At 37.2% G+C, this 14,135-nt stretch overlaps 1 protein-coding gene and 1 long non-coding RNA gene across 4 annotated transcripts in view; one reads left to right on the top strand and one right to left on the bottom strand.

The window, feature by feature from the left end:
- The window catches only part of EPM2A (EPM2A glucan phosphatase, laforin), a 116,489-nt gene that overhangs the window by 76,081 nt on the left and 26,273 nt on the right, over window positions 1–14,135 (bottom strand). The window lies entirely within an intron of this gene.
- The window catches only part of LOC108585565, a 42,526-nt gene that overhangs the window by 12,460 nt on the left and 15,931 nt on the right, over window positions 1–14,135 (top strand). The window contains exon 3 of one of the 2 annotated variants that reach the window (XR_001902086.3): window positions 1,703–1,789. The exons of the other annotated variant lie outside the window; for it this stretch is intronic. This is a non-coding gene — a long non-coding RNA (uncharacterized LOC108585565). Of the gene's footprint in view, window positions 1–1,702; window positions 1,790–14,135 lie in introns of those variants that run through there. 2 annotated transcript variants of the gene reach the window in all.

The following is a 14,135-nucleotide window of genomic DNA, read 5'->3' as shown; positions in this document are numbered from 1 at the left end:
AGGAGATTGAGGCAGAGTAACTGCTTGAACCTGGGAGGCAGAGGCTGCAATGAGTCAAGATCATGCCACTGCACTCCAACATGGGTGACAGAACGAGACTCCATCTCAACAACAACAACAACAAAAACAAAACACGGAAGAAATAGATGAATGGATAAATAAAATATAGCGTATATACAAAATAGAATACTATTCAGTCATAAAAAAAAAACAAGGAAATCCTGTCATTTGCTATGACGTAGATAAACGTAAATGACATTGTGTTAAGTGAAATAAGGCAGGCACAGAAAGGTAAATAACATATAATGTCACTTATTTGTGGAATCTAAAAAATTCAAACTCATAGAAATAGTGAGTAAATAGATGATTAGTAGAGGCTTGGAGTGGATATGCATGGAAAGGGAAAAGAAAGTTGTTTGTCAAAAGGTAAGAAGTTTCAATTGACAGGAGGAATAAGCTTTTGAGATCTATTACGCAGTAAGGTGACTAAAGTCAATAATATATTGGAAATAGCTATGAGTATAAATTTCAGAGGTTTCTCTCCACAAAAAGTGAAGTGATATGTGTTAATTAGCTTGATTTACTTATTCCACATATATACTTACATCAAAACATTACAATGTACCCCATACATGTATACAATTATGATTTTTCCCTTAAAAATATCAATAATAGAAATAGGAATTATAAAGACAAATAAGCAACCCATACAGCAATGATTAAAACAGGTACCAGAATTAGAGATAACAAGGTTTTCTAAAATAAATGAAAATATTATTTGATAAGGAAGTTAGAATTTGGAGGATCAGGAAAGAAAATATCAAATATGATAGTATGATCCTGGTAATAAATCAAACATCTGGCACAGGTAAGGGTGTGTGTAGTGTGTGGTGTGGTGTGCGTGTGTGTGTGGGGGGGGTATGTTTCAAGGTAGAAAACTGATTACTATTGATTATTGTTATTTTGATGACAAATAATATCGTGAAATTTTGGATACATAAGCACCAGTCTTTCTGTACATTTGTATACATAAACTTGTCTAGCTCTTTTAGTGAAAAATGAGCCACTCAGCCTAAGACAATTACTGCATAGAATTATGGCAGAATTACAACTCAGTGGGCTCGTAACTTGGTGCATAATAGGTTGGCCCCATTTGTTCCCAACAATTAGAGTTAAGGTCATTCAAATGCTTATGAGAAAATAGACAAATGTCCTTGAGATGGTTGTTTAGCAGCCCAGTACGACGTGTTAGCCCACTCAAAGGTAAGCTTAAGGCGTGCAGAAAAAGGAAACAGGAGTGACTGACAAAGTTTAGCCTTGGATTCACGATCTGCCAAGCCTCCAGTGGGGATCTTTGGGGGAAAACTCCCAGAAGGACCTTGATCAGTTCCAGCTAAGAATTTTAAGGAAAGACTTAATTAACAGCTGTCAAATCATACAGAGCAGAAAACAGTACAACAAAAAACTTCCATGATTATAAAAAGACATGGATGAAATGGAGCCTTATACCAAGTTAATTTGAAGAAACATAATAGAAAAAAAAAAAAAAAAAAACGAGGTAAAAGCAAAAGCGAATTTTAATAGTGCATTTTAAAAAGTACAAATTGAATATCCCATTGTTATGGACTGTATTGTGTCTCCCCCACCCCAAAATTTATATATTGAAGCCCTAACCTCCCAATGTGATTGTATTTAAACATAGGACCTTTATAGTGGTAATTAAGGTAAAATGAGATCACAGAGTGAAGTCCTAATGCCATTACACACCATAAGAAGAGGAAAAAACACCAGAGATCTCTCTCTCCTCAAGCACACAGAGGAAACACCATGTAAGGATACACGCAGATGGTGGCTATCTGCAAGCCAGGAAGAGAAGCATTACCAGAAGCGGAATCTGCCAGCACCCTCATCTATGACTTCTACTCATCAAAATTGTGAGAAAATAAACTTCTGTTGCTTAAGCCGTCCAGTCTGTGGTATTTTATTATTGCAGTCCTAGCAGACTAATACACTCATATATGCAAAACATTCCAATTTAATCCAGTTAATAATCAAGTATGAGTGACAGCTTGTTATGTATCCAGTCCTATGCTAGGATGGGGTAATAAATGAAGTTTAAAACATGATTCCCATAACAAATGGATTTCTGCTGAATAGGCAAAAGTTATAGGAAGCCATTAGTGAGTGAAACAAAACTAAATTATGAAAATAATTTTAAAACAATATGTTAACTGAAACATGAACAGAGTACCAAAGGATTGCAAATAGGCCTCATCTCAAATGCCACTTTCCATGTATGATGACTGAAAGGCTATGCTGAGTTGTATTCTAAGGATCAACTGGCTCACTGGGAAAGAAAAATTATGATAGGTTTGTAGTGTCTATATGAATGTAGAAAACTAAAAATGGAGTATGTTGGAGAAGGTACTATCAGTATGGGCTAGAATTACTGAGAAAGGATTTATGATAGAGGGAATGGGTACTAAGCTGTGATGAACAACAGGATATGCCTTAGATACATGACAAACAGTACAAGACTGTATGAGTAAGTATGATTCAAATTAGGAAATGGATAAGAACAAATGTGTATATTTCAGTGGGTAGAGTGACAACACTGGCCCACAGGATGTCCGTATTACTGACTGGATTCCAAAGCCGGTGCTGTAAAACAACTGGATTTCATGACTTGGAAAGTAAAGAATGGAATTACACATCTCTAACCATTACTGTATTTAAGAAGGTATTTTTTTAATGCCAAGCATTTACATTAGTTAATGACTCATGATGATAAACACACTTCAAAATAGGAAGCATCTCAAAAGTTATAGATTATGCTGAAAAAATTCCACAATGGCATTACCAATTATGCTTTCATTTAAAACTAAACACTGTAACAGAGCTTTCCTTGATATATAATTTTAAAATCAAAATCTGAAACTTAGATTATTCTTAATAGGCTTGACTCGAACCATCAAGATTGAATTATTAATAATTCATTCAATGTGATAATCTAAAGAGATGCCAAAAGATTTGACCACTTAATTTGATATGATCAAATCTTTTGGTAGCTTATTATACCATGACTAAAGATCAACCTTTTAAAATGTGCCATCTGTGTATTATTGGAAACATTTCCTGGATACTAAAATTTACTTTCTATGTCACATGCAGAGATGTTTATTTTTGTGTTTAATAAATTTTGATTTAATTATTCTAATAATCTTTAATGTTGATTTTCCTACTATTGTTAAAACAATTTTCATGGCAGTGTCTAGACTTTTGTTGTTGTTATTAAAACTGGTAGTTCGTTTTTTTTTCTCTTCAGGGCACTGTCAGAATTAACTAGAAATTTCCCTATTCATAGCCTGAACACAAATCCAAGTCATATGTTAAAAATAGACAAAGCATCTATATCAGTATTAGTCTCATTGTATAAGCAAATTTTTCTAACCACATTTTGCTACTTCATTTTGTATACCTCGAAGCCCACACACACACAAAAACCTATCTTTGTGCACTTAAATATACAAATAATGCTGAGGCAGAAGGAGATAACTTCCCTAGTAGCTATATCTCAACAGTGTCCAACATTTAGATGCAGAGAACACAGAATAGTTATATTCATCCTGGAACTCTTCAGAACATTGAGAAATATTTTACATTTAATTCCATCCTAACCCAGCTCGCCAGGTAAACATGCATTTTGGCAGTTTCATAGTAAGAACATATTTTGGCATAAAATATGTCTTCAATTAAGATTTTCCAGAATGTGGACTAAATAATTTATTAAAACATTCCCTTCAGCTCATCTAGTTCTGCTGCAAAAACCATCCCTGATAGCTTCACACATTGGTTTCTTCCATGGCAAAAATATTTTATGAATATTAAGAGCATATAGCTGACACGAATATCACATATGTACTGGAAAGAAACTAGAAATACACAGCTAGTTGAAATGGAGGATAAAATGACCAAATACAATCTTTAAAGATAAAATTGAGAAACTAGGTTGTTTTAAATCCTTCTAATAAGACATTGTAAACTGAAAATAAAAGAGGGTGTAATCCTGGCAATTAGATTACCCTAAAATTTGCTGTAATCATAAACTACACATGTATAAGAAACAACGGAAGAAGAATTTTCTTTCTTTCAGAACTATGTCTGGTTGCAAGCAACAGAAAATCTAACAGTGACCTAAACAAATATTAATATAAGACTCTGTCTTACATAACTAGAGGTGAGAAGCCAGGTAGCCCAGAGCTGGTCAACACCAAGCTCTTCCTAAATGTCTGCTTTGCCATCTTTCACATGCTAACTTTTTGTCATGCTTCTAACCTCATGTTCAGAGGGTCACCTCTAGGCATCATGTCTGCAGTCCTGGCCATGAAGAAGGGTAAAGGGTCATGCCAGCTAAGCCTCTGTTCCTTTTCATGAGAAAAACAAAAGCATTCCTGAGAGCCTCGTCTTCCCATATCTCATGAGCCAGAACTAGGTGATATTAACATCCTTAGGCTAATTGCTACCCAAGAAGAATGAGAGTACCATAACTGATTAGAGCAATGATTCATTCCATTGCTACCTAAAGAAATTAGGATTCTGTTGGCTGTGGGGAGTGGAGAGGATCAAATAATGGTGATAGTGATGGGTTGGAAGACATTATCTTTCCCTAGCAAATAATTTTGGAGGATAAATATTTCCTTAGGTGTCACATCACTACTTGATTTAATTCAAAAGTATTCCATGTATTACATTTTTAATTGCACCTGATTTTTATTTAAACAAGTCAGCAGTAAAAGTAGAAACATTTTAATGTGCTTTTAAAACTTGCCAATTGCCACACATACAAAAAAAAAAGCGAGCAAGAAAGAGAGTACCAGTTATTTGTCTAGTTCTTGATTGTGTCTGGCTTGTACAAGCTCTTTGCTATAACATAGAATCTTCTCCTTCTATTCCTGGCTTTAAATCTCCCCAAATCCCTCCTCTTCCAGGTTTCCAATCATCTCTGCCCCACCAGCATCTATTCTTATTGCCTTCTCTTGCCTCTAGCTAGCCTTGTGCTCACCCAGCACTCTTACTTCCCTATTCATTCTTCAGTGTCCTGCAATATGTCATCTGCACTCAATGCTCTACTGAAAAAAACTTTAAACTAAGTCATCTGCTAGTTTCCATAATAATTTTTCATATGTCTTTACCTGTGTGCAATATTTAATGAGAGTGACCACCCTCTGTCAAAACTCTCCTTTGTGGGTTCCATAAAACTTATTTCTCGAAAGGCAGTACTTTATAGAAGTTAAGTGCATGGGCTCAAGATTCAGACTCAGACTTCATTCCAAGTTGTACGATTTATTCTTTGTTAACAGTAATGAGAAAATCATTTAAGCAAACTGTGTCTGTTTTCTTATTTGCAAAAAGAAAAAAAAGAAAAAAGAAAAAGAAAAAGCCTATCTGCCTCATAGGGCTGTTGTGAGAGAATTCAATGAGATAATCCATTTAAAAGATTTAACATAGGAACTATCACAGTTGATGTTCAACAACTCAATAACAGCTCTTAACTATTACCTTACATCTCTTCCAGTCCTCCTAGTCTTTGCAAAACTATACACTGACTTGCAAAAGAGGTATACTACTAAAACAAACTCCAATTATTTTAACAACAACCTTGTTCAGACCTACATGTATCAAGACAAGACCATAATCACAGTAACTCCACATGGGCTTATGTGTTTCCAAGATACAAGATTTTTCATTAACTCACGTAGTTTACAATTTCTGACCAACCCCTGCCCAGCCATGCTAGCTTTACCCTAAAACTGAAACCACAAACTCTTTTCTCTTCGACTCTTTGACTTGTGATCAATGCAATTTTCTCTTGTTTTCTATTTTTATAAAATAACTTCTTAATGCAAATGTAAGAGTTAACTTTCATTAATCTCTTCTTATTAGTTTATTCCTATCTGTGGGACAAAATATTTTGAATAGTGCTCATCTTAAACAAAATACCAGCTATTTATCTCCCAACTTTCTCTTATCAGCAAATTTTGACAAACATGTTTCTTTTTTGAGACTGAGTCTCACTCTGTTGCCCAGGCTGGAGTACAGTGGCGCCATCTCACTCACTGCAAGCTCTGCCTCCTGGGTTCACACCATTCTCCTGTCTCAGCTTCCCGAGTAGCTGGGACTACAGGCACCCGCCACCATGCCTGGCTAATTTTTTGTATTTTCCAGTAGAGGGCCGAGTTTGCTGTGTTAGCCAGGGTGGTCTCCATCTCCCCGACCTCGTGATCCAGCCTGCCTCGGCCCTCCCCAAAGTGCTGGGATTACAGTAGTAGTGCACCAGCATGACCTTAGATATTCTTTTTTTTTTTTTTGAGGCCAGGTCGCAAACTCAATAAGCCAGCACCCGCCCGGCTAGTTTTTATATTTTTTAGCAGAGGTGGTTTCACCATATTAGCCAGGATGATCTGGCTCTCCTGACAGGCGATCCTCCGTCACCGGCCTCTAAAGATGCTGGGATTACAGGCTTGAGCCTTTTTGGCGGCGGCGACTTTAGATATTCTTTCAAAAAAAAAAAAAAAAAAAACTATTCCTTTTCTTTCTAGAACCAGCAAGATTTGACACAAAACAATTAGATATTGTCTGCTTATTTTAGCCATTTAAAATTAAAGATTTATTCTATCTACATCAAGTGTTATAAACAGAACTTTAAAGAGCCTAATTTTCCAAAGCAACTACTCTCTTATACAGAATACAGTGATTATGTCAGTTTAAAAATTGCATTGATAGTCTCTTTACAAGCGAAAACTAGCAATCCATTATGCTGCTGAATGACTCGGATCTTCATGCTGTAGGCTACAACTACTCTAACACATTTATGCCATTACTTACCTCAAAACCTTAATATCTACAAAAGTCAGCAAGGAATTATTCACCAAGCTTTACAAGTATACTTTTCTTATTTAATTCATCTTGTGGGACTAATTTTCTAGGAAATTCTGACACAAAGTAAACTGATATGAAACAATGAAAAAGTGTTTCTCAAACATGTCATAAACATCAAGGATTTCATATAACAGCTGTGTGATGATCTTCTGATGATAGGATAAAATAGGCATCACTGGTATTATCAGTTAAAAAGGATATCCATCAGCTTAATTTTAAATCATTATTTTAAAACTGTGATAAAGAACCAATAGCAAGATTTTTGCACGTGATTTTTAACTAACTTTAATTACCTACATCAAAGTAATCTGCTTACATCTAAGCAAAATTAAGCTATCTAATACCTCTTCCCAAATGAAGCAGAAATTCTTAATAAATTGCTAAGCTTAAAGAGATTGCCATCACATTTACTTCATTAAATATTTTTAAATGAATGGTAGTGGTTTATCTGAGTTGTTTGAGAGAAAGGGAGTGTATGGGATGAGAAAGGAGAAAGATAAGGTTGGAAAACAATGAGGTACTCATTTAAAATAGTTATTACATTTTTTTCTATAAGATGATATACAAACTATAAAAATTACAGTAGAGTGCAAGTGAAATACTGCCACCCCGTGGAAATAGAATATAAATAAAGTATTCAAATTTGAAAGATTTTAAGAATTTCCTATCACTTTTCATTTGGAATAATAGAGCTTAATAATTGAGTACTCTAAAATGTATTATTTCTCAAAAAATCCAGTGGGACAGACAGCGGAAATGTTAGCACATCTTTTCCTGAGTCTAAATGTCAAGATTAAATGACCTGACAGTCCTATGCTTATTTAGTAGCAAAGCAAGGACTGAAGCCCAAGGCTGTTGGCTCTCAGTTCACTGCTGTTCATACCATATAGCCCCTCCTAAAAAGCCTTTGACATCTCCACCTTTGTCCAAATATTGTACTACATAGAGGATAAAACTGAGACTTAAAGATTATCATGTCCAAGGGGTCTTGGAAAAATAACCCAAGGCAATACCCAACTGGTATTAATATTCTTAGAAGACTTCTATTTTTCCTTTAAAATTTCTATGAGATTTGTGTACTATTCCATAAGATAGACATGTCTGTTTTAATTTCTAAATAATGTTTTTTTTCCTCAAATGTCTTTTAGAAAAACTGATACTTTAAGACAATGTTGCATCTTTATCTCAGGTTACAAATTTCCGGGTGCATAATCACATTGAAGAAGGGAGATGGAGTGTATTCCAGTTTGAAATTTCTGGAAAGTGCCTTGCTCAAATTCATACATTTATCAAGCATTTAATGAACATCTGCTACATGACAGGCATTGGTTTTGTTCCTAGAGCTTGCTGTAATAACAACCCCGAAGTATCAGTGGCATAAAAGAGCAAAGGTTTGGGCTGGACATAGTGGCTCATGCCTGTAATCACAGCACTTTGGGAGGTCAAGTTGGGTAGATGGCTTGAGCTCAAGAGTTCAAGACTACCCTGGGCAACATGGCGAAACCCTGTCTCTACCAAAAGCAAACAAACAAACAACAACAAAATATCTATCTAGACAGATGATTGATAGATGGATGGATAGATAGATAGATAGATAGATAGATAGATAGATAGATAGATACATAGATAGATAGATAGATAGATAGATAGATAGATAGATAGATAGATACACGCACACACAAACAAGTTAGCCGGGCATGGTGGTGCACACACCTGTAGTCCCCGCTACTTGGGAGGCTGAGGTGGGAGGGTCACCTGACCCAGAGAGGTCTAGGCTGCAGTGAGGCAAGATTATGCCACTGCACTCCAGCCTGGGCAACAGAGTGAGACCCTGTCTCAAAACAAACAAACAAAGAAAAAGAGCAGGGGTTTGATTATCTCCCATGTTAGAGTTCATTATAGATTGGCTAGGGGCTTTTCTTCACATTGTCATCATCATCATGCTGACCATCAAGGCAATCCCTATTTGAAACAGCAACAATAATTTTTTGGCAAAGAGAAAGGAGAATGAGGCAATGCAACAGGAAGTGACACACAGTACTTCCTCTCATATTTTACTGGCCAAAGCAATCCACATAACAAATATATACTTCTTCAACAGAGCGAAGAATAATAATCTTCCTCTGGGGAGAGGACACGGATACTGGTAAATAGTAATCGCCGGCCACGCTCCAACATTTCTAAGATATACCAAGGAAAGACGGTTCTGGGTAACCTGGAGGAAAGAGATCAGGTCTTCAAGCAATTTATTTAAATATGAAAAGAAGGAGTTTGCATAGAAGGCTGAAAGACTTGGAATGTTTAGGTTTCAGATATTCAAGATGCAAATGACTACATATTAGACAAGTAGAGAAAAAGTATTTAGAATGTTTGTGAGTATAAATTAAGACAAAGTCCCAGTTCTGGACATAGTACTTTATCAGTGTAAATCCATAGGAGCTACTTGTATCCCGTGAAGGATCCCACGTCGTAAGAGGAATTACACTGTAGGGTTGCTTATGGGTATGTACACAAAACTATAGCCAGATAGGTGGTGTGTCAGAGCCTGATGTACAAAAATTATACCTAGAATCAACACATTAGGTTGCCTAATTTATATATATGTAAACCCGCAAACAGTTGAGTGAGGACAACAAAGCCAGAAAGTGCACTAACCACATATACAACCAAAATATGTAACTTCACTAAACTGCATGTTATTTTTATAGCTCAATAACATTTGCTCCAGCTGGAACGGTGCATGTTGTTCTTTCCCTCTGCTAATGCTGGAAGGTTAAGTCTCAGACAAGAAGCTCTAACGAAAGCCTTTATACTAAATCCAATCAACACTGATGGCCTAGGTAGCCACCGGAGAAAAACAGAGCAACTATACCTACAGTGCACTAAAAGACCATGGCAGACACCACTTAGAGATTAAAATAGCATGCCCTTGTACTCCTAATCCAAAGGAATGTGTATACACATGTGTTAGTGTTGTGTATTAATAAGATGGTTTTGTTTCAATATATTCAATAATTTTATATTGTATAATTGCTTGCTATGTTTAAGAATTATATAATAAATATAAATTATTTGGAGAGCTTACTTGCTATAGTTTAAATGTTTGTGCTGCTCCAAAATTTATGTTTAAACTTAAACCCCAATCCAATGATATTGAGGTAGGGACTTTTAAAAGTGATTAAGTTATGAGGACTCCACCCTCATTAGTGGGATTAGTGTCTTTATAAAAGGGCTTGAGGGAATGAGTTCATCCCTTTTCCCCTCTGCTATGTGAGGCTGCAGCAAGAAGGTATAATCTTGGAAGCAAAGAGAAAGCCAAATCTATTAATACTGGTGCCTTAATCTTTGACTTCCCAGCCTCCAGAACTGTGAGAAATAAATTTCTTTTATTTGTAAATTACCCAATCTAAGCTATTTTTGTTATACCAGCCTGAAAAGGCTAAGACACTACTTCTGATTGGTTTTCATATTACTACACCAAAGTCAATGTAGTGAATGTATCATGGTTTATTGTAGAACTAAAACTGCCATGATTTTGTGAGAAATCCAAGAAAATGGTACAGTACTAAGATAGGAAGTGGCAGGAGAAGAGCAGGCAAAAGTAAATAATTGCCAGATTGTGAGAAACCAGAAAGACTATACTAAGGAACTAGAAAATCATCTCATATGGTTTGGCTGTGTCCTCACCCAAACCTCATCTTGAATTGTAGCTCCCATAATATCCGTGTGTCATGAGAGGAACTTGGTGGGAGGTCAATGCATCATGGGCGTGGGTTTTTCCCTGTGCTATTTTCGTGATAGTGAATAAGTCTCATGAGATCTGATGGTTTCATAAAGGGGCATACCCTTGTACATGTGCTCTTTCCTGCTGCCATGTAAGACATGACTTTGCGCTTCTTTTGCCTTCCACCATGATTATGAGGTCTCCTTAACCATGCAGAACTATGAGTCAGTTAAACCTCCTTCCTTTTGTTATAAATTACTGAGTCTCAGGTATGTCTTTATTAGAGCATGAGAACAGACTAATATAGCAAATTGGTACCAGTAGAGTGGGGTGCTGCTATAAAGATACTTTAAAATGTGAAAGTGACTTTGGAAAGAGGCTGGAACAGTTTGGAGGGCTCAGAAGAAGACAGAAAAATGTGGGAAGATCTGGAACTTTCTAGAGACTTGTTGAATGGCTTTGACCAAAATGATCACAGTAATATGGACAATAAAGTCCAGACTGAGGTGGTCTCAGATGGAGATGAGGAACTTGTTGGGGACTGGAATAAAGGTCACTCTTGCTATGCAAAGATGTTGGCACCATTTTGGCCCTGCCCTAGAGATCTGTGGGACTTTGAACTTGAGAGAGATTATTTAGGATATCTGATGGAAGAAATTTCTAAGCAGTGAAGCATTCAAGAGGAAGAAGAGCATAAAAGGTTGGAAAATTTGCAGACTGATGATGCAATAGAAAAGAAAACCCATTTTCTGGGGAGAAATTCAAGCTGGCTGCAGAAATTTGCATAAGTAATTATGAGCCAAAGGTTAATCACCAAGACAACAGGAAAATGTCTCCAGGGAATGTTAGAGACTTTTGTAGCAGCCCCTGCCATCACAGGTCTGGAGAAGTAGGAGGAAAAAATGGTTTCGTGGGCCAGGCCCAGGGCCCACTGCTCTATGCAGTCTAGAAACGTGGTGCCCTGTGTGCCAGTCACTCCAGCCATGGCCAAAAGGGGCCAAGGTACAGCTCAAGCCATGGCTTCAGAGGGTATAAGCCCAAAGCATTGGCAGCTTCAGTGTGGTGTTGAGTCTGTGGATGCATGGAAGTCAAGAACTGAGGTTTGGGAACCTCCACCTAGATTTCAGAGAATGTATGAAAAGCCTGGATGCCCAGGAAGAAGTTTGCTGCAGGGGCAGGGCCCTCATGCAGAACCTCTGCTAGGGCAAAGCAAAAGAAAAATGTGGGATTGGAGAACCCACACAGAATCCCCACTGGGGCACTGCCTAATGGAGCTGTTAGAAGAGGGCCACTAACCTCCAGACCTTAGAATGGTGGATCCACCAACAGCCTGCACTGTGTGCCTAGAAAAGCCACAGACACTCAACACCAGCCCATGAAAGCAGTCAGGAGTGGGGCTGGACACTGCAGAGTCACAGGGAAGGAGCTTCCCAAGACCATGGGAGCCCACTTCTTGCATCAATGTGACCTAGATGTGGGATATAAAGTCAAAGGAGATCATTTTGGAACTTTAAGGTTTACTGACTGCCCTATTGGGTTTCAGACTTCATGGTGCCTGTAGCCCCTTAATTTTGGTATATTTCTCCCATTTTGAACTGGTGTATTTACCCACTGCCTGCATCCCCATTTTATCTGGGAAGTAACTAACTTGCTTTTGATTTGACAAGCTCCTAGGCAAAGGGGCTTGCCTTGTCTCAGATGAGACTTAGGACTGTGGACTTTTGAGTTAATGCTAAAATGAGTTAAGACTTTGGTGGACTGTTGGGAAGGCATGATTGGTTTTGAAATGTGAGGACGTAAGATTTTGGAAGGGCTAGGGTAGAAGGATATGGTTTGGCTGTGTCCCGACCCAAATCTCATCTTGAGTTGTAGCTCCCATTATTCCCATATGTCACGGGACGGACCTGGTGGGAGGTAACTGAATCATGGGGGCAGGCTTCTCTCATACTGTTCTCATGATAGTGAATAAGTCTCACGATATCTGATGGTTTTATAAAGGGGAGTTCCCCTTCACACACTCTCTGGTCTGCCGCCAAGTAATATGTGACTTTGCTCCTCTTTTGCCTTCTGCCATGATTATGAGGCCTCCCCAGCCATGTGGAACTGTGAGACAATCAAAGCTCATTTATTTATAAATTACACAATCTCAAGTATGTCTTTATTAGCAGTGTAAGAACAGACTAATACATCATCTAAATATTTTGATTACACATATGATATTATCCCATCTGTATTTTAGAAATATAATTCTAGTAGCATGTAGAGGAAGGATTGAATAGAGAAGAAACACAAATGAGATCCTGTAGAAGTTCTTTAGATCATGTAGAAGGCATGAGGAAACAATCCAGGGCAGAGGGAGCAGGATAAAACTCAAAAGGATTGGGAGATTGAAATATTGCAACTGCAGAGTCTCTAACAGTGGTCTTCCAAACCAGTTGATTATCAAAAGCACCTGGGGAAATTATAAAGTTTGCATTCCCTGGCCAATCCCAGAACTATTAAATTAAAATTTAAATGATGTGGCTGCAGAAATACTCATTACACCACAGGACCTTATAATACAGGCAAGCCAGCCTACAAAAGTTCTGTTTCCACACACTTGAACGACTGAGCTGCAGTGTCTTTAAATCAGGAACACAGAAAAACGATCTTTACAGAGATTGATAATGAGTTCAAGGTTTGAATATCTTGAAATTAAGCTACTTACAGGACACCCACACGTAAAAGTCTTTTAGACAAGAGGATATATAGGTCTGGAGCCCAGAAGAGAGATTAGAGCTAGAGAAACAACATCCTAGGATTAGATAAGGTCCTCCAGAGAAAGAATTTAGCTTCAGATAAGAGATGATCTCATGAAAAAGCCAAAAGAGCACCTAAATATAAGACGAGTGTGCAGATAGATGATAATATTAAAGTTGCCAAAGGAAGGATAAATATACCTAACAGATAATTCCATTAAATCGAAAGTCTTTAGAAAAATTTCATGTCATTTTTCATTGGACTAATAGAGCTTAAAAATTTTCAAGGACTTTAAAATGCATTGTTCCTCAAAAAAAAAAAAAAAAAAAAATTCCAGTGGGAAACATGAGCAGGTCTTCAAAAAGTTCACAGAGTGAGTATCTTAATCCGGAGTTCTAATTTGATTGCACTGTGGTCTGAGAGACAGTTTGTTATAATTTCTATTCTTTTACATTTGCTGAGGAGTGCTTTACTTCCAACTATGTGGTCAATTTTGGAATAACTGCGATGTGGTGCTGAGAACAATGTATATTCTGTTGATTTGGGGTGGAATCGCTTAACTACATGGAAACAGAACAACCTGTTCCTGAATGACTACTGGGTACATAATGAAATGAAGGCAGAAATAAGATGTTCTTTGACACCAAAGAGAAAAAAGACACATCATACCAAAATCTCCAGGACACATTTAAAGCAGTGTGTAGAGGGAAATTTATAGCACTAAATGCCCACA

Source organism: Papio anubis, chromosome 6 (genome assembly GCF_008728515.1).
Source record: "Papio anubis isolate 15944 chromosome 6, Panubis1.0, whole genome shotgun sequence".
Lineage (NCBI taxonomy): Eukaryota > Metazoa > Chordata > Mammalia > Primates > Cercopithecidae > Papio > Papio anubis.
Note: the sequence above shows the minus strand (reverse complement) of the source record. Positions and strands in the feature narration are given on the sequence as shown.